General features: G+C 35.3%; 2 protein-coding genes and 1 long non-coding RNA gene across 8 annotated transcripts in view; 1 reads left to right on the forward strand and 2 right to left on the reverse strand.

Moving 5' to 3' along the window:
* LOC135840889 (uncharacterized) overlaps positions 1 to 21211 on the forward strand; it is a 402381-nt gene that overhangs the window by 163329 nt on the left and 217841 nt on the right. Inside the window, exon 4 of the long non-coding RNA XR_010557795.1 lies at positions 18391 to 18558. This is a non-coding gene — a long non-coding RNA (uncharacterized LOC135840889). The remainder of the gene's footprint in view (positions 1 to 18390; positions 18559 to 21211) is intronic.
* The window catches only part of bma (SCY1-like protein bma), a 390878-nt gene that overhangs the window by 159383 nt on the left and 210284 nt on the right, over positions 1 to 21211 (reverse strand). The window lies entirely within an intron of this gene.
* LOC135840888 (5-hydroxytryptamine receptor 1-like) overlaps positions 16283 to 21211 on the reverse strand; it is a 919288-nt gene continuing 914359 nt past the window's right edge. The window contains exon 5 of the transcript XR_010557794.1: positions 16283 to 16392. The gene's annotated coding sequence lies outside the window, so the exon portion shown is untranslated. The remainder of the gene's footprint in view (positions 16393 to 21211) is intronic.

Below are 21211 nucleotides of genomic sequence, written 5' to 3' on the forward strand. Positions count from 1 at the left end.
CCATGTTTTTGTGAAAGTTGGTTCGCCATGTCTCGTAATCGTGAAGAATTTTCACTTCTTCAGCAGTGATTTCTTCGATGGTTTTGCTATCGTCAATAAGATCCATAAATTGGTCATCGATTAATTTCAACTTCCCAAGGCTATCTTTCCATGAGTCCATGTAGGCATGGAGTTGATTCACTACTGTAGAGGAAGGGTTCTGGGATAATAAACTTGAGACGGTGGCAGCATCTCTAGTCAAACCCAACGTAATTACCCTTTTTTCTCGAGTCAAACTTTTTTTCTTCTGCTCAATTTCAGCCGACATGATGAAACGAACGATAATAACGAACAAATTTTCGAATTAATGACGAAACGAACGATAATAACGAATAAATTTCGAATTACGAATGAAAATAATCAGTTCAACTTACGAATGCGATTTTTCTTGCGCAAACTTGACCATATTTGGTCCAAAATGAACACGAAAACGACAAATTTTACGAAAATTTACGAATTAAATTGTTACCGGCGATTAGATATCCGGCTCGGAGGACCATTGTTTCGTGATTATACACGATATAATTAAAAAACGAACACAAAAGCGATCAAACAGTATAATTCGATCATATTTCGACATTATGCACACAATTATGCACATACACGTGCATAGATATAACAAATGACGTAAAAACATCGATACAGAGCACAAATAGGTAAAGTACCTGCGCTATGATCGGATATAACAGAACGAAGACGAAAGAGAGCGAGAAAAACGAGATAAAAATATACAATGTAGCAGATAAGCTGCTAACAAATATAACCACGATGTCCACCAGTAAAAATTCTGAAAAAATTCTCAGTTTTAGTCCTTTTTATGTAGAATAACATATCAAAAAATTAGAGGGGCATTTTTTTTCATTTTCGAGAAAAAAAATTACAAGTTTTATTTTCATTGCAAAAGTACCATCAGAAACCTAAAAAATGAAAATTTTTGCATTTTTGAAATATTTTATCAATGTGTAGACGAATATGTGAAAAAAATCCCCCTCACCCCAATTTGTCAACGAACTGACATTTTTCGTGCTATAATTTTATTTTAAGAGTGAAATGTATTGAAAAAATGTCGTCACCGTTAAAAAATTGGGGTGACGGGGATTTTTTTCACACATTCGTCTACACGTTGATAAAATATTTCAAAAATGCAAAAATTTTCATTTTTTAGGTTTCTGATGGTACTTTTGCAATGAAAATAAAACTTGTAATTTTTTTTCTCGAAAATGAAAAAAAATGCCCCTCCAATTTTTTGATATGTTATTCTACATAAAAAGCACTAAAACTGAGAATTTTTTCAGAATTTTTACTGGTGGACATCGTGGTTATATTTAAATTATAAGTTTTCAAATCGAGTTTTTTAGGTTTCAGAAAGTGGCAACACTGATTTTGACATAATTCGTCGATTACCCTCTCAAAGTACTACAATTTGAAAAAAAGTTCAAAATTCTATACCACGTACAACTGGAGCAATTCGCAACTGACATTTTCCATTTTCGGCCATTTTGGAGAACTTTGAAGCGCCACAGCTCCGTCAAAAAAAATCGAAAAAATCTCCAGTTTGCGTCATTCGTCATTGTTTGATGACCTCTACACAAGATCTGATTTTGAAAAAAATCGAAGAACCCTCTGCAAAAATCCGCCGATTTGGCATGGAATGACCCACCAGTCATTTGTGATTTTGCTGTGCTCCCAAGAGGTTCTCTCAGTACCCTAGTGCTTTTGGAGTCGCATATGCTTTCAACTCAGGAGCTTTCAGAATAGCATAGTGTACTTATTCAGAATCGCTTTGTGCTTTTTATTTCAAAATGACGTTGTGCTTTTTTTCAAATTCGTGTTCTTTTTTTTCAAAATCGCATTGTGCTTTTTTTCAAAATCGCATTGTGCTTTTTTTCAAAATCACATGTTTTTTTTTCAAATGCGCGTTGTGCTTTTTTTTCGAAATCGCGTTGTGCTTTATTTTGCTTTTTTACCGAAATCGCGTTGTGCTTTTTTCCCCAAAATCACGTTGTGCTTTATTTTGCTTTTTTTCAAAATCGCATTGTGCTTTTTTTCTTGAAATCACGTTGTGCTTTTTTTTTTCGAAATCGCATTGTGCTTTTTTCTGAAATCGCGTTGTGCTTTTTTTGACTTTTTTTCCGTAATTGCGTTGTGCTTTTTTTGACTTCTTTTCTAAAATCGCGTTGTGCTTTTTTCCCCAAAATCGCGTTGTGCTTTATTTTGCTTTTTTTCAAAATCGCATTGTGCTTTTTTCCCAAAATCGCGTTGTCCTTTTTTGACTTTTTTTTCCAAAATCGCGTTGTGCTTTTTTTGACTTTTTTTCTGAAATCACGTTGTGCTTTTTTTTACTGAAATCGCGTTGTGCCTTTTTTTCTGTAATCGCGTTATTCTTTTTTTTCGAAATCGCGTTGTGCTTTATTTTGCTTTTTTCGAAATCACATTGTGATTTTTTTCGAAATCGCGTTGTGCTTTTTTTTTAAGTCGAGTTGTGCTTTTCTCCGAAATCGCGTTGTGCTTTTTTTCAAATTCACATTGTGCTTTTTTTTCCAAATTTGCGTTTTTTTTTTTGAAATCACGTTTTAATTTCGAATTTTCGCTGTGCTTTTTTTCAAACAGGATGTGTTTTTTTTTCAAAATCGTGTTGTGCATATTTTTTCGAAATTACGTTTTTATTTTCAAAATTGCATTGTTTTTTTTTTTTGAAATTGCGCTGTGTTCTTTTTTAAAAAATCTTGTTGTGCTTCTTTTTTCAAAATCGTGTTGTGTTTTGTTTGGAAGTTGTGTTTTTTTAAAAATTGCATTGTGCTTTCAAAATCAAAATTGCGTTCTGCTTTGGAAATCCAAAATTGCGTTCTTTTCGAAATTGGGGTTTACTTTTGTAACAAAATAAGCTACGCACCCTGTGACAGCTGCGCTAGTTTATTTTTATTTTCAACTTTTGATTATGCTCCGAATCAACTTATTTCAAAAAAGCAGTAAAAATGAAGGAACTCCGTGCATCGATAATATTCAAACATGACTGAAAATGAACTTCAAAGTGTCGTGAAAGATCTTCCACGCGCATTCCCTTCTCTTCCACTAGTCGTATGTAGGTACAAATTGATACGAGGTAACAGCCTGAATTTTCTAGACGAACGAGAATGTGAAATCCCGTGTAAAAAAATACCAAGTCGAAAGCTGACGAGGCAAATAAGAAGCTACTTTGAGCACCTATGCGTGAAAATTGCGGCTCGTGTGAAATTCACTCGACATCGGCGCGCCGCTCCAGTGTTTATAAAAATTCTATATATGTCGCGAAGAATGAGAAGACACGTGCTTTTGTGTAGGTAAATACGTAGTATCAAAGTATACCTATACGTGTGATTTTGTGCACGTTAAGGTGATACCGGTACGGTATATTTTCGCTTTCAATATATTCACGAATGGCTAAGTCTTTCGTAGTACGTATATATGTAGTATTCTCGAATCGCAGCAAGATAGGTAACTACGCGGCTAATCTGAATTTATGCGAGATTTTTTTTCTTTTTTCATCGAACGTTCGTGGTGCTGAGGTTACAGGGCGATGAGGTGGCGAGAAAAGAGCGAAATTCTGATTAATAGGGGTATTAGATTATATTTTTAAATAGATATACGCTCGTTTGGCACCCGTTTCCATAAATACTCGTATTTTTATACATAAACCCAAAACCCTTATAACCGCGAAAAAGAGTGAACGAGCGCGCGAATCAGAGTCTGGCGCACAATTCAGGTGCGAGAAGCGTATTAGGTACCAGGTACCTGCTACCTACCTACGTAGGTAGCTGGAGGATTAATACTTCTACGTACAATTTCGATCTGAAGGGGTTTTAAAAGGTAGATAGATTTTGAAGGCGTTGAAGTGCGAAAGGTTTATCAGAGATTTCGCTGAATTTCGCAGATCCACAGAGGGGTGCTTTACGCGAGAAATACGTACACCAAGCAAGTGACTTGAACAGCGAATGCTTTCGAGCCAGATTACGCTACGTTTATTAATATTTTACTCGTACTTCATACGAGTACCTACTTAGTTTATTTTTTGGACAAAAAATATACCTACCCAGGGAAAAACATGTCAATATACCTACTGTGTGAGAATAAGAAGGAAATGTATTCGTAGAAAATGAAAATATATGGTACGGTTAGCTCATTCTATACTCTTAATAGGGTCCCTAAGAAAATGGGTAGGTATGTACGCGAAAAATAGCACCATGCTGGAGATTTTTTTCCACAAGGAAAGGAGATGGGTAGATAGGATTGAGGTGCGCAGCAGAAGACGTAGCATTGTGAAAGTTTTTAGTCGGTTTAATGAAAAGTTTTATATGCGTCCCTGGATATTTTAAAGATTGAATGCACACGAGTACCGAGCGAAGAAGAGGCGAGACGAGTGAAAATAATACCAAAAGAATTGATTCGCCCTTATAAGTAAGTCCTCTTTGATTCGCTTGGCACAGTGGGTCTCAAAAATCTTTTACAGGGCTAATAACTATAATGGACAGAACACCGAAAGTCTACCTTATTGAACCGTAAAACTTTCTCAATAGGTACCTAAAAGTTCATTTTCAGACTTTCTCGAATGATTTTAAATTTCTGGATGGAATTAAAAATTCCTGAACGCTCCACAACGGCTCAAAGCTGGTAGTTGTTAAATTAGGGTGTACCTTATGTTGCAAAAATGGAATTTTCCCCCTCCCATCCCCCACCCCAAGTTATTATCACGGGTGAGAAAATAATTCCCATTTTTTTTATTTTTCCCTATCTGCAAAAATAGTGGTGTTGATAGCTCCCCTCCCCCGAAGCTTTTGCCTGTTCTTCAAACTATATTGAGCCCCTTGAAAGAAGCCCCTCGATATTGAAAAAATCAAAAAAAAAAAAAAAATGAGAATATATCAAAATTAGGGAATTTTTTAAAAATATGTATCTCATTTCCACAAGAAAAATCTTCCCCAGTCTCTCAAAACATGTTGGTTCCCTTATATAAAGTCCCTCAAAGTCGAAAAAAATCAACAAAAAAATAAAAAATTTATATCTGTAGAAATTTTTTGAAAATGTTCTATTTCTAGGCAGAGTACTTTCAAATAACCACATTTTCTGAAGAAATCTTCCAATGATCCTCCAAGCGGTGTTGGCCCTCTTATATGAAGCCCTAAAAGTTGAAAAATATTAAAAAATATGAAAAAAATAATGTCTGTACGTACAAATTATTTGAAAATTCTACATCTCTAAGCAGAATACTTCTTAATAATTACCTTCCCCCGCGCCCCTCAACAATTTCGCATAATGCATACCCTATAATTATTTTGCAACTCTCAAATCGATTGGAAACGGGTTTGAACCATTTTGAGCGTTTCTGGGACTAGTTGAAATTTCTTCCAAATTTTACCAAACGTAGTTTCAGTAGAATAAAATCCACTTCATCCCCCAATTGGATCATTTTGAGTCGATTAAAGGTGGTTGTAGAAATTTAAACTTTCGAAAATCTGCTGGAAGTTCTAGAACTGCTGAAAACAGTTTCCAATCAATTGAGGGAATGGGTATAAAATAGGGTATTACGAAATTTAGGATGGTAAAGTTTTGATTTTTCCGCAATTTTGACACAACTTTAATATGTATTCGAAAATCCCCCCTTAAGAATCTGAAATTTTGGATGGTGATGTGCGTATGTTTTCGCTTACTCTTTCGATTAGGTTTTGTCCAATGTAAAAAATTTTCATTCTGCTTTGTGCGTTGAAAAATATTGCCAAAGAAATCAATTTTTTGGGGAGATAATGTCAAAATGTGTCAATTTTTAGCAAAATAATCAAGAAGTGTCCACTTTTTGCACGATTGTTAAAAAGTGTCTGTTTTCGTCCATAATAGTCAGAAAGTGTCTATTTCTGGAATCACTCTGTTCGGATCAATTCGCTTCCTTTTAAAAATTGAAAATTTTGAGTCAATTTCATTCGTCAACAAATTACCTTTTTTTTTTTGCCTCCCGGATTAGAAAATTTCCCAAGCTTTTGCCCTCTCTTCGCTCAGGCCGTAAAATTTCTTGATGCAAAATTCTCAAAGGAAACTTCCAAAACCTTGCTCGAATCAACGTACGTTTTCAAAAGTATTCCATAAATTTTTTGGCTCCTCGAGGGAAATGAACGGAATTTTGATGAAAACAGAGTGCATTTTTGTACACAGAACCCCTAGAAAACCTGAAAAACGATATGTCATACGAACAATTTTACTTTGGGCTCTTTTCCCCAATTCTGGGCGTTTCTCTCCGATTTGCCACCTGGGCCCTAACCCTTAAATTCATCACAGGCAAGTTTTAATCAAATTGACAACTTGGGGGGGAGTCAGCAAATTTTGGCGAAATTGAATCGGCAAATTTGTGGCTTCCACCCCCTCCCTTTCCCCCCTCCCACCCCTTCTATCAAACGTGAAGTTTCGTCACTGGTGTTGACTTCATTTTTTAAAGTAATGATAAATGGCACCCATTATTACACCTGACAGACACACAAAATTTTTATCTGTTACAGGAAGAAGTTATCGTCTGATTCTTCTTTTTTTAGGTATTCGCTTACTTTTAAATTCGGTATTCTCAAAATGAAATAAAATAGCGCTCGAATTTCGCTCATTTACGAGAGACTATTTCCACGATTCGAGCTCTTCGCGATAAAATACCATCTTGAGGAGCGAATAATTACAAAAGACTATTAAACCTCGCGAAATAATGGAGAGAGAGAGAGAGAGAGAGAGAGATGAAAAAAACGACGAATGAAAATTCCTCGGCGAGCTTGAAATTCCACATTTTTCTATAAACTACTAGGACGTGATTTTCATACCTATATCGAACAATGGCTTCCTTGTTCCTTGAACTTGACCTTTAGAAATTCACCAACCGCACGAAATGAGTGTATAATTGAAACAAAAGAAGATCTGGGTAACGAAAAAAAAAAAAAAAAAAAACAGAGAGAGGGGAAAGGAAGCGAGATGAAAAAGACGGTAAAGTGCCATAGCTGCGGGACGATGACGACGTTACAAGTTATTTTATTATTTAGAAAATACACAAACATACACTGCACGTTTATAAAGGTGTCTCTTATTGATCATTTAAACGGGGCATTTTTAGTACCGCAGGCCGCTATTTCCGGGGGTAATAATGTTTATCTACTATACATGTAATTTTATTCGCTTCGACTCTCGTTTTATACGTATACACGTATAGCCTTCGGTTACGAAAGTAATCACGATGTAAATTAAACCCTCCGCGCTCATCCGAATTGTTTCTTTTAGATACTGCCATGCCGCATCCGCGTTGAAAATTTCGTTTGAATTTTCACGATCGCGCTGCCATGCCACCGCCACCGCAGCGCTGCATCCTTAAAATTTCATTTTTATTCGTATTTTATGCGTAGTAGGAGAGAAAGAGATACACAAAGGTCTATGGTACGTATAGCACATTTTATCGAGGTGTTTTTCTTTACAGCTAGGTGGGTTTTTCGAGGTACTCGTCGTCGTCGTTGTCGTCTCTGAGCTGATTGTGTGCTGTATAGATAGATAGAGAGATACCTATACATAGGTAAAGGTATATAAGGTACGTCGTTGTTGTATGCAAAACACCTTAGCGTAATACCCGGCTTCGGCTGCGCTGCGTGCGGTTATTTCGAGCCTTGTTTTTATTCGCGTATAGCTTCCCTAGTATTTCTTTTCTTTTCGGTTCTTTTTTTTATGTATGCAAAAGCGAGACTCGGCGTTAAAAAAAAGCAAAAGAAAAGAAGAAGAAAAGCCGATGTTTCGCAAATAGAATAACACGAGTAATGTTTCTCCATTTCGGTTAAGTGTCCCATTAACGTAACCGTTTCTCGATATTATCAAAGTAAAATAAAAAGCGCAGGAAAGCCAGCCAGAAAAGGTATAAATATTCTCGTTTGAAAATAAATACAAAGAAGACTACGACTACGTGGTATCGTCTTATTAGTTTAAATACTCGAACACGGAACACGATGTTATAAATAAACTTGGCACAGCTCGTACCTTACACTACCTATGTAGACCTACTATACCTCTATCTACCTGTGTGAAAACGGTATAATAATCAATTTCCGCTATCCTTCGTTTTGCCTCCCTCACCCTGCAGTATAAGCGTCGTCGCAACGTCGCTGTTTTTGCGTTCCTTTTGCACACAGTGTGTCCTAAAAGTCTTTTGTAGCGAGGAGAAGTTTGGACTTTGGGTAATATTTAAGATGATGGACAATTGCGGCGATGTATCCGGTATCGATTCGCGAAATTGTAGTTCTGAGTATTTACTCTTTACAAGGTGGTCGAAAAGTCATAAAACTACGATATTGAATTACCGCTATTTTTGGGAGGAGGATGGGGGGGGATGTTTTCTCTGCGTAAGTTGTTAGGTTCAATATCTTACTTTTAAGCCAAAGTGGTTTTCATATCCGACTGGTTGATATCAAAAATTGAAAATAAAAACTAAAAATGAAATCACAAACTAAAAACTGAAAATTAAAATATGAAAAACTAAAATTAAAATTGGAATCAAAAACTGAAAATCAAATTGAAAATTCTTTCATACAGTACAATCTTATTGATACATATTACGACTCCACCAGTACCTTTCGGTGAGCGGGGGATCGGCTCTCTCCACATTACAAGACAGAAACAAAAATACAAAAATAAGAAAATAATAAATATAAATGAAATAAAGAAACAAATAGTTAGATAAGTAGATAAATAGATAATTAACCAACACTCAGCCACTAGAAAATAGAAAAACCAGAGAGCGAACAATACCCTACAATTAATAATTTCAAACAACTTGCTGTAATAGCTCGGTACACCACACTAACATTCATTCACCTAGGATGGTTAACACATATTCCTCAATCATTCTTTTGAAACCATTTACACTCGCATTTTTACATTCCACTGGCAAACTGTTGTACAGATGGGCAGCAAAGTATTGAAAAACTGACCTAGACATGGACTTTCTCCAGCCAGGGAGCGGAACAACACCAGACGCAGCACGTCTACTACATCCCACCCCCACAGCATAGCCAAATGCGTCTCTATACCTGTGCATCAGAGATAACACAGTGATGTAATAAATTTGCCTAGGGTACTGAAATAGGGGGTATGCTGATAGGCCGGCCATGTTTGTTTCTCGAAACAAAGTTTTCGGGTGGAAACCTCGGGGGGGGGGGGATGTTGATTTTCTAAATTCACCTTCCCCCCGACGTTTCCACCCAAAAAATTTGTTTTGAGAAACAAACATGGCTGGTCTATCAGCATACCCCCTATTTCAGTACCCTAAATTTGCCTCACCTTAAAGATACCCAAAGAATGGAAAACTGGCTGAGAGGGAGTGTCCCAGCGTTCACCAGCAACTAACCGAGCGGCTCGCTTTTGAAGCATCAGTAGTGGCTGGATCCAGCATGTAGCCGCACCCCTCCCCCCACACTGCGATCCCATACCTCAAGGTACCCTCAAACACAGCCACATAGAACCTCCGAAGATGAACACCAGACACCAAACCAGACAAGTAGCGAATCAGATATACAATTTTAGATAATTTTGCCCTCAAAACCAAACAGTGTTCCCTCCACATCAAACACTGATCTACCCACACGCCCAAGTACCTGTGTTTTGTGTTTCTCCACCTGTACCAGAGCTGGACAGGAGCAGAGAGCACGCACTCCCTCTCATGGAGGAAAACCTTACCTCTTAAGTCGCGCACATATCGATTTTGAAAGCCAAAAACAACAAGCTCTGACTTCGCAGCATTCACCCTAAGCCCGTGCTGAGAAAACCAAAGACTGATCCTTTGTAGGTCACTATTCAGCGCACTTATCAGTTCATCCTTGGAGTCAGCAGATACAATGAGTACCGTATCATCCGCAAAAGCACTTGCAATACCTCTCAAGGGCAATTTAAGCAACTCATTGATATAAATCAAGAAGAGGTAAGGACCTGAGATACTACCCTGCGGAACTCCACACTCAATGAATCTCTTACTCGCACACTCTGAGCTCTCCCCGACAGATAAGAGCAAAACCACACCACAGCCAAGTTATCAAATCCACAATTTTTCAATTTTTCAAGAAGAATTACGTACATGGTCCACTGTATCGAAAGCCTTTGCAATATCAATATACACAGCTGCTACACGAATAAGTGATTGAAAAAAAAAATGAAATTGAAAATTGATAGGTAGTAGGTAGGTACTAGGTAGGTACCTAATCTAAAAATGAAATTGAAAATTTGAAAAAAAAACAAATACTGAACATAGAATTGAAAAAAATTAAGTAGGTAGGTAATGGAAAAAAAATAAAAATTCCTAATATCAAGTCAAAAATACAAATAAAATATTGAAAACTTCAGGATGAGAAATTGAAACATCTGAAAATAAAGTGACAAAAAAAATGAAATCTCAGGATGATTAGTCTGAAAAAAAAACGAGTTTTCATCTCTAATGGCCTTGACAAAAATTACGTCTCGCCTTCATCGACATTTGAGACTGCCTTTTGGCATGCAAATTTCGTAACTTTCCAGGATATTACGTCTATTGAGAATTGGAACTTTTCATTCTCCTTTTCTTCTTCTTCTTCTTCTACTCCTCTTTAAATGAGACAATTTACATACATATGTATAGGTACTCGACTCGTGTGCTTTTGCCATCTCTTGTTTCTTACATATCTACATATACGAGTATCCACATATGTACTACAAAGCGAGATGAATAATTTCCCTCGGAATTTTCGGCGAAGTTGGATTATTTCTAGAAAAACCTCTCGCACTCGTACCTACTCGTACGTGTACACGTAACAAATAAGAAAACTTTGAAAACAAAAAAAGTCGACGAAAAATGACACCCTGGAAGGTACTTTTGTAAAATATTTCCACTGAAGTAAAGCACACAAAGGTTTAACAAAATACAGTCTGCACAAACGTAGGTACATATCTCCGTAGCCAGAAACGTCTATCAATGGTAAATTTCCATGACGACATCGCATACTAGGTACCTATCTACGTGTAGAATTGACTAAGACTAAGTAAGATGCGTACGGTACCTGTACGTTGACGGTTTAAAGTAAAAGTAACCTCGTCGTACTCTGGGGCACGTCAGCGTCACGATTAGAGAAGGGTTTTTCTTCCTCACGCATACTAATGAAAACGTTTGAGTATAGTGTAACCTTATAAGCTGATAAAGAAAGATGGAGCAGAGTGGTCCAGACAAGATTCAGACCAAGCACGAGTAACGGTATGGAAAAGGCCAAGCCATAGGACGAGCGATTAATTTATTTCTTCTCGTTCATTCTTTAGGAAGCAGTATACATATATGTACCTAGACCTACCTAGGCGATAAATTTGTCAAAACAATAAAACCCAATGTGGACGATTTCGCTTACTCTAGCTGCTGTATTGTATCAGTTTTTTACGACCGAACTACACTGCGTCGACAATACGTACTCGTAGCAATATGCTGCCCATTGAAATATGTTTGGAAATGTTTCATACGCGATCGCAATAATTTTTTTTTTGCTGGTAAAATACTCGTACATTTGAAGCATAAAAAACTTGCACGCTGCTATATCGATGTCTGACTGTGTGACCACATATCGTCTACGAGAAATGGCTTAATTTTTAAACGAATTTTTCACCCTAGACCGTGGTAAAGTACATAAACCACAACCTCGATGTACATATATTACTTACATACTCGTATACCACCGTAACATCGACCTTGTACCCTTAACGTTGCGGTGATGGCTTTTTATAACACGTAGACTAGCTCGTTTCTCTATTTTGTGCATCAGCTCCAGCAAGACATTCTCGTTCAACAAATTGCTACGTTCGTAATACCAACTTATTTTTTGGATAAATTTGCTCTTTATTATATGTCCACTGTGCATGGAACAGAATTGAAGTTTAAACTTCCTCTTTTTACTTCTGATAGGTACAGGCATATCAGATCTACAGTCTGCACAGAAAATCATAAATGGGTACTCGTACTCCTTTTTTTTGTCTTCACCAGTTTGCTTTTAGACAGACTCAAATTCTCATCGCCTATATACTGCAACATTTCCCAACTAATTTCATAATACCTATAAACATCAAAATAATCGTCTTTGTTGGAAATTTACCGCGTGTTCGTAATCCGTATAGTGAATAATTAACGACACGAGCAATATGTATTAACGACATATTCGTTATGAAGAAGCCATAGCCATACATTCAGAACATGCTGTAAATAGTACTTATAAGCGCCTGTTGAATATGGAGCTACCACAACGTAAAACGTATCAATGTTTGCAAACGGGTAGGTATTTTACGCTTGTAGCACTTATGTTTGCATGGCGTAATCAAATCGATTTTAAGACTGGCGAAAATTGCATAGACGTTTTCCAGCTGGCAGACAATTTTTTTTGAACTGGACAAAAAGCTAAATCGAAATGCAAAATTATATCAGCAGCTGAAATTTTAGATGATAAAGTGCATTTTTTGATTGATGGTGAATTCTGAGCTGTTCTAGAGCCTCCAGCATATTTTTGAAAATTTTATTAATTCAATCTTTCATCCAATCATTCCATCGTTCCACCTTTCTGCTTTTTGTATTTTTGTATAGGGCAAAACGCGTATTTCAGATTGCATACATGCGTAGGGTAAACTTTACAAGTCTAGCTGTAAACAATGCTGTTCACTTCTACTTTTCAGCTTGTCAAGTCAATTTTCTGAAGGAAGACTTTTGCAGATTTCAAAAAATGTAGTACCGTAGGAAAGGGCACAAAATTCTCTACAATTTAGAGCCATAAAATAATGGGGTCCTTGAGATGGTTTAAAAGTTCTGTCACTTCAAAGTGCAAAGTGAACAGAACAATATGTTAAATTCAATACCTTTTTCAGCTCGTTAAGTCAATTTCCTCAAGGAAGACTTTTGCGGATTTCAAAAAATTTAGTACCATTGGAAAGAAGACAAAATTCTCTACAATTTAGACCCATAAAATAATGGGGTCCTCGAGATGGTTTAAACGTTCTGTCGCCTCAAAGTGCAAAGTGGACAGAACAATATGTTAAATTGGATAACTTTTTTAGCTCGTCAAGTCAATTTCCTCGAGGAAGACTCGTCTGGATTTCAAAAAATTTAGTACCATTGGAAAGAGGACAAAATTATCTACAGTTTTGAGCTATAAAATAGTGGGGTCCCTGAGATGGTTTGAAAGTTCTGGACTTATCAAATTGCAAAGTGGACAGAACAATCACCAGCTTGAACCCTACAGAATGTAAGGGGAATCAAGATTCACAAACATTTATACACTGTGTGACGTCAGAGCGTTTTGCCCTATTTGTGTCTTATTGTCTTTTTGTCCTTTTGTCCTTTCGTCTTTTTATCATTTTGTTTTTTCATCCTTTTGTCTTTTCATCTTTTTGTCCTTTCATCTTTTCATCCTTTTGTCTTTTTGTCCTTTTGTCTTTTCATCCTTTCCTTTCGTCTTTTCATCTTTTTGTCCATTTGTCCGTTTGTCTTTTAGTCCTTTTGTCTTTTTGTCTTTTCTTGTGTTTATCATCTGTCTGCTATTTCTTTCTTTCTTTCATTCTCTCTTTCTTCCATTCATTCTTTCATTCATTTTTAAACATTCTTTCGTTCACTCTCATAAAAAAGAGCAACTTCAACACAAAGATCAACCTACACTTGGGTAATCTGCCCTATAAAAGTGTATTTTTCATTAAAGGATATCTAAGTAAAGTGCATCATTACCTGGCATCTCTCTCAAATCAGCGTATAATCATGTCTTTTAATCTCTACTGTTACATATATGTACAATGCAGTAGGTATTTCAAAGTGGTCCGCAAAACTTACCTAGAACACAGATAGAATACACAAAATATTAGATCTCATCATTTCCATTATTATTGAAGTATTATACATAATAGGTTGTGATGAGCAGACATGCCTTAACCGCCTGTGGTGGTTCTAATGTAATTTACTCTAGGGTGGTTATTATTAGAACAACCAGTTTGTAGGTGAGGGTACAAGGTTACGTGAGAAATACCGCGATCCTGGGTCTGGACCAGGATCGCAAAGATTATCTTCTTCACTACCTTGCTAGATCTCGAGCTCTTAGTAATGTAGTCACTGTTGGTTATTTTAGCCCTCGTGGCTCTTTGCATTTTAATCAAATTCAATAATTACCCGCTTGTTCGGTTAAATTTGTGTATATTAACGATATTCGCGGTATGTTTCTAATTGAACGTCGTGTCTAATCGGTACTTTGGTATGCCTCCTATTTGTCGACCATAGGAGAGTATACTTGCTGAAAGTGCATTCAGAGATTTTATTCATAATCATCGCTGGGCCTAGTATTGGTGAGCCCCCAAAGAGATGATTAATGTGAACAGTTGGGTAAGTGTTGAAACACGCTCCAAACGATCATCATTTTAATTATAATTATACCGTAATTAAATGATAGAAATGACTCAATGTAGCGGAGCATTTGCACCTAACGTAACTGCACCAGTAATCGGCAGTCAAGAATCGGAGTTTTCAAATTTTTAAGTTTGAGGGCATTTTATTTAGAAATAATGAAAGGATTGTCAGATTTTTTACTTTTAAAGCATAATTTAAGCACTTGGGTTCACAAAAAAATGATTTTCAGGTTTGTTTTGGCCAAAATTAATTAATTACTGAAGCTTTTTAGTATAAAAACATGAATTTTCATATGTACCAGTAATCGACTGATTTTGTACCAGTTATCGGCAAACCTGTTCTAGTGATTGGACATGGGATTTGGCATGGGATTTTATACACACTGCTGAAATTTTTCTAATAAATTCAAATGAGTGAAATAAAAATTATTTCAGAAAAAAAGAAATGAAAAACAAATGCAAAAATTTAGATAGGTTGTTGTTGTACCTGAATTTAAATTTTTTTTTTTTTAAATAAGATGGAAATAATCAACAGCCTAGTGACGCAATGATCAGCATGAGTTGAGCAAAATTGATCAGTAAATTACACCAAATAAATAATAATGAATGCTATGACGATTACTGGTCAAAAACTTTGTTTTTTCTCACTCTACAGTTTGCAAAAATTATATTTTAAATTCAACACCAATTTGTTTTTAAAAAATGATAATTTCCGAAGCAGCTTTTGCACCAATAATCGGCAGTAGATATGCCGATCACTGGTCCAAAACTGTATTATAGGTACCAGTGATCAACAATTCATTTTTGAGCAAATAATAACTGAAAAGAGCTTAAATTGGTAATTTTTTTGAAATAAATGGACGCAGAAAGGTATCTCAATTTGATTAAAACATGATGATTTCTTCAAAAAAGTTACTTACTTGGTCTAATTGCAGTTATCCCACCACCTGATTTTTCCTGTCATGATAATTTTTCATTCCAAAATGATAAGAATCACAGACCAATTACAAATGACTTCTTTATAGAACTATAATAACATGGATAGTTTCAATTTTTATTGACATGATAAATTATCAGTTCCAGCTTTCATTTAATTTATTTTTTGGAGCGCTAGCTAAAATAGTACCAATTCTACAACTGTTTTAAAAATTATGCCGATTACTGGGTCCCATTTTTGGATTGCCGATTACTGGTGCAGTTACGTTACCTACATTGAGCTATGAATGAATTAGATGTTAAGGAATAGATTACTCTAATTCTGCTCATGTAACTATCGTTAGACCAGGATTCGTCCTGAGGTGAAAGCTTAATATACTTAACGTAAATCTAGGTCTATTCACCTGTTTATGATTACCACATTAATTATCCTTACGATAATTAATGTTTTATTAAATGCACAACTTATTAGGTTATTTTATTGGTATTTAAAACATCAATAAATGGTTTAAGAATGTTGTCTCGTAAATTATTTATAAATTACGTGATTGGTATTAGTGTGTATGGTTGATGGTGTAATATTAGTTGCATAGTGATATGCAACTAGGCACAGGTAAATTCTCACCCCTTAGGAGATATTTTCCTGTCATTCTCTCTATGGCAATGCGTATGACCCCAGTCTCATATCCTTACTATTACCACTACAATCATTACAAGGTCAGGTACCAGTACTTATATTTTACATGATTTTGTAAAATTTTGTTAGACTTTTAAAAACTTTAAAATTTGTTTGATCTTGCTGCATGAAGTATAAAAATATAAAATGCAATAGGATTAGGCTGAGTTGGCAACGTACAATTATTTCTTCGGTGGTTCATATTATTTTTACCCTACATTTTTTCTAGCTTTGAACCGTCAATTACTACTATGCCTGGAAGCTTTAATTTACTTATTTTTAATTAATAACCTTTTTTTTTTTTTTTTTTTTTTTTTCACTACCTATGAAAACAGCTAAAAGCTAAATTTTTTCCTCCGTCGAATTCGTGGGTTGCGTTTGACCTCGACTCGACGTCTTGTAAAATGAAAAAAATTGATGAATTTTTTCATCTTTCGACATCTGACCCACATTGTAGGTCTCTATATCGTACTACGAGCCCCGAATACGTCTGAAAGATTGAAGATTGAATTCTCGGCAACGAATCATTTTAAGAAAATTAATTTTCGAAAGCATTTCAACGTTGGTTGTACAGATTGAGTTTTTTTTTTTTTTTTTTTTTTTAATAAGGTATAAAAAAAAGAAACACGACCACAGTATTACATAAATGTAACGAATTTTGAAACGTTAGAGCAAAAAAAAAATAAAAAAATTCTACCAAAAAAGAGCCACACGAAGAAGCCGAGGCAAAAAATTCAAGGTAATGATGGCGTAAAAGGTCTTTTATCGTTTACCTCGCATCTTGTATCAATATTATCTGGAATATTGTACAGGTGTGTGTAATTCTAAAGTACCTCCATTAGAGGTTTTGTTAGCATTACTGTGCGTCGAGCTTGTGCGCCGTCGTTGCTGGCCTAATATGAAGGCATTTTTTTCCACCTTTTATCTGTGACCGATATCGTCGCTTTGGGTTTTGAATACGTCTTATACGCACGTTAACAATGTGTATGGTATGCGGTGAAAGCCGCATTTTAACCTTGAATGTTGGTTGACTCGATAGGAAAAAGAATTTATACACAGGTGTGTGGGTGGTGGGAGGAGTATGCTCGGTTTACTTTTATGTACGAATGTGGATTATAATTTGATTGACGATTTTATCGAAATGATGTCTCATTTTTTACCCACGTGAGGAATTTTTTCACACGATTTCAAACTATATGTTGAGATGTTTACAAAGACTGTTATTTTTTTTTTGATTTCTACCAATTTTTGTCAAGGGAACGTTTTCAACTCCCACTCTCCAGTTTACATGAAACCAAGCTAGATCAAAAGAACATGTCCTAAGACCTCGGTAACTAAAATTTCAATCATCAAATTTGATCTCGGGATTTTTGGTGAATTTTTGAAAATGAAAAAAATTTAAAATAACCTGTTTTAAAATCAATTTTTAAAATTTTTCACGAAATGTAAAATTTTTTGAACTTGAGTTCTTCAAATTTTAGGTTACGAGGTTTTCAGGACATGTTCTTTAAATTTAGCATGTCTTTTCAAAATTTTGATAGTATAAAAAATATTCCTCGTGTGTTGTATTTTCAAAAAGGAGAAATGCTGCATCAAGTATTATACTTTCACTTTCATCGTAAATATTTCCTCGCATGCACATCGTAGCTAGTAAAACACGACTAAAGCTGACAAAAATACAACTACATCGTTTTAAATAGTCTCAAACGGATGTAATGTGTACTACAAGATGAAGAAACAGGAACGAAAAGCAAAAGGAGCCTAATAGGTTACGATGAGATGAGGACACGAGAGGTAATCAAATACTCGAGTATATATCTACGTAGTACGTACCTCCTTGCTACGTTGAACGTTAAATTATTCAAAAAAAAGCTTACCTACCGGTGTAGCAGAGGAACAAGAAAGCCGAAAGGTCTCTTGTCGGCGCGAGTATTTCTTCGAGCATATGTAACGAGTGTAATTTTTACCTGCCCCCTCGTATTGTATATACACAGAAGTAGGTAACTAAAAGACGAATGCAAGACGACGAACTGATGCGAGGAGGAGAGAAGTAGAAAGAAATCTTGAAAAGAGACGAAATTCTAGCGAGATATTTACGTGACTTTATTAGCCCTTTGTAAAGACGTAGTAAGTTTTACAAATCAGCGCGTATTTTTTCATCGTCTCCGCCCCCCTTGTTCGGTCTTTTGGCATAAACGTTGCGCCGCGCCGCCAACGACGAAGACGAAACTTGTCGAAAAAAGAATTACGCGAAATTTAAGGTTAAATTAGTTTTTATTATAAATTTGTTGAGATAATTTGATATTCGAAATATTTTTCAGAGCTGCTCCCGGGATAAGTTCTCCGGTTAACGAATATTACGACGAAAACAATGCGCCGCGGCGGTATTCAGGCAGCAAAAAAGCACCGACGATTTTACAAGTAGCTCGACGTCATCATCGCAATTTCCTTGTTTTTTTTTCATCGCTCGCTGCTTCGTTTTCCAGCCAGTAAGTATTAAATCTATATATTAAAATTATGACCGGATTCTTTTGACTCTGAGATCTCAGGAACGGCTGAACCGATTTTGCTGGGTGATGTCTCAAAAAAAAGCTTTTGACCCGTAGATGTGCAGGTTTTCATTGAAAGTTCGAAAAGTTTCGCCGAAAAGCTCAAAAAAGCTCAATAATTGATTTTAGCCTTTACGTAGCGCATTTGACGTATACATAGTAGTACGTATATTATACCTTGAAAGAGCATCGAAAGAAGTCTGATGTCGAAGAAAAAAGTTTACAAAAAAGCTGCGCCTTAAAGCTCAAAAAAGCTCAATAATTCTTTTGACTCTGAGATCTCAGGATTGTCTGAACCGATTTTGCTGGGTGATGTCCCAAAAAAAAGCTTTTGACCCGTACATGTGCAGGTTTTCATTGAAAGTTCGAAAAGTTGCGCCGGAAAGCTCAAAAAAGCTCAAAAAGCTCATTAATTGATTTTAGCCTTTACGTAGCGCATTCGACGTATACATAGTAGTACGTATATTATACCTTGAAAGAGCATCGAAAGAAGTGTAATGTCGAAGAAAAAAGTTTACAAAAAGTTGCGCCTTAAAGCTCAAAAAAGCTCAATAATTGATTTTAGCCTGTATCTAGCGCATTTAATGTATACAGAGAAGTACGTATATTATACCTTGAAAGAGCATCGAAAGAAGTCTCATGTCGAAGAAATAAGTTTACAAAAAAGTTGTGCCTTAAAGCTCAAAAAAGCTCAATAATTGATTTTAACCATTGATTTTAGCCTATACGTCTATTATACCTTGAAAGAGCATTGAAAGAAGTCCAATGTCAAAAAAAAGTTTACAAAAAAGTTATGCCTTAAAGCTCAAAAAAGCTCAACCTAATCTATATATTAATAGCAAGGTGGTTTTTTTGTGATCGTTCGTTTGGAAGAACCGCCGAACCGATTTTGTTCGACGATGTCTCAAAAAAAAGCTTTTGACCCGTAGATGTGCAGGTTTTGGTCAAAAGTCCAAAAAGTTTTGAAAAAAGCTTTCAAAAGCTTCAAAAAGCTCAAAAATTGATACAGTATAAACAAGTGTGACGATGTATACGCGAAAGTACTTAAGGTCCACCTAGACAGAGCTTGCCAAAAAATACTTTTTGACCATATTTGTTAAGTTTTATAGAAAGCCTAAAGCTCGAAAAAGTTGAAAAAGCTTTGTACATGACAGAAACAATTAGAATTCTTCAATATCCCATAAACATTTTAAATTACGTAAGAGGTCTACCTAGAAAGTGCTTGCCAAAAAATATTTTTTGGCCATATTCGTAAAGTTTTGAAAAAAGCTTAAAGCTCAAAAAAGCTCAAATGTCAAATTTTCCTTATATTATTGTGTAATATGTCGATTGATATGTTTTCGAGGTTGTACAGTTCGAATCTGGAGTCATTTTTTTGGTGGGGTTGTGGTATCAAAACTTTGGAAAGTTCTGATTAAAGCTTTGAAAAGCTTCAAAAAGCTCAAAAAGTTCAAGGCAGTATAAATGACTGTGTCGATGTATACGCGCACCCGACAAACCATCTCGACTTTCAGTTTGAGGTCGAGTTTTGATCGAGTAGAAATCGGCGGATATTTTTGATCATTTTTTTGACGATTTTGAGAATCGACAAAAAATATACAAATAATCGACTGATAGTTTTCAACAATTTTAAACAAAAAGTAAGATTGATGAAAACTTGATCCCAAATCTTCCTCTATTGGAGTACATTAATCGACAACGATTTCAAGATGAAAATTCAAATCGATTTTAGGTCGATTTCTTGATGAAGACCTAAACTTGACTGCAAATATTTGTTGATTTTTCTTTCTCTATAGACATCAATTATGCATATAAAAGTTGAAGTCAAATATAGGACGATTTTTACCAAGTCATGAAAATGATGTGAAAATTGATTAAAAATTGTTCTAAATTTGTGATATCGTAATCAATGCCTTTTTTTGAATTTCAATGTTGGATCGATTTTTTACCAATTTTTTGCTCAAATTAAAATATGTCAAAAATTGATTCAAAATTGTTGCAAAATGGTAGTAAAATTGATTACTTTTTAAATCATAAGTTGGATCTATTTTTCACCAATTTTTTGTCAAAATGATAAGACTATGATAACTTGATTTGAAATATCTATCGATTTTGCCTTGAATATAGACATTAATTTAGCACATAAAAGTTGAAGTTGATTTTAAGCCAATTATCACTTAGAAATAAGAAATGAAAATGGCGTGAAAATTAATTAAAAATTAATGCATATTTGTGCTGTTGTAGTCAATTGTTTTTTTAAGCTTCAAAATTTGAATCAATTTTTCATCGATTTTTTGATAAATTGAAAATAGTCAAAACTTGACACAAAATATTCATCAATTTTTTCCTTAAAAATATAAAATTTTTTCTGCTTATTGAAGTTGGAGTTGATTTTGACTCATTTTTGCTGAGAAATGAAAATAGTATGAAAATCGCTTCAAAATTTTATGATTCCAAAATTGATAAAAAATGGACATCAATTATTCATCACTGACATCAATTTACTACTCGCAGATAAAGTGTGTAGCAAAAACTATAAGTAGTTTTTCAAAAAACTTCAATGTTGGAGAAAAGAAGTGTTATAACATTTCGC

Source organism: Planococcus citri, chromosome 3 (genome assembly GCF_950023065.1).
Source record: "Planococcus citri chromosome 3, ihPlaCitr1.1, whole genome shotgun sequence".
In the NCBI taxonomy this organism is placed as follows: Eukaryota; Metazoa; Arthropoda; class Insecta; order Hemiptera; family Pseudococcidae; genus Planococcus; species Planococcus citri.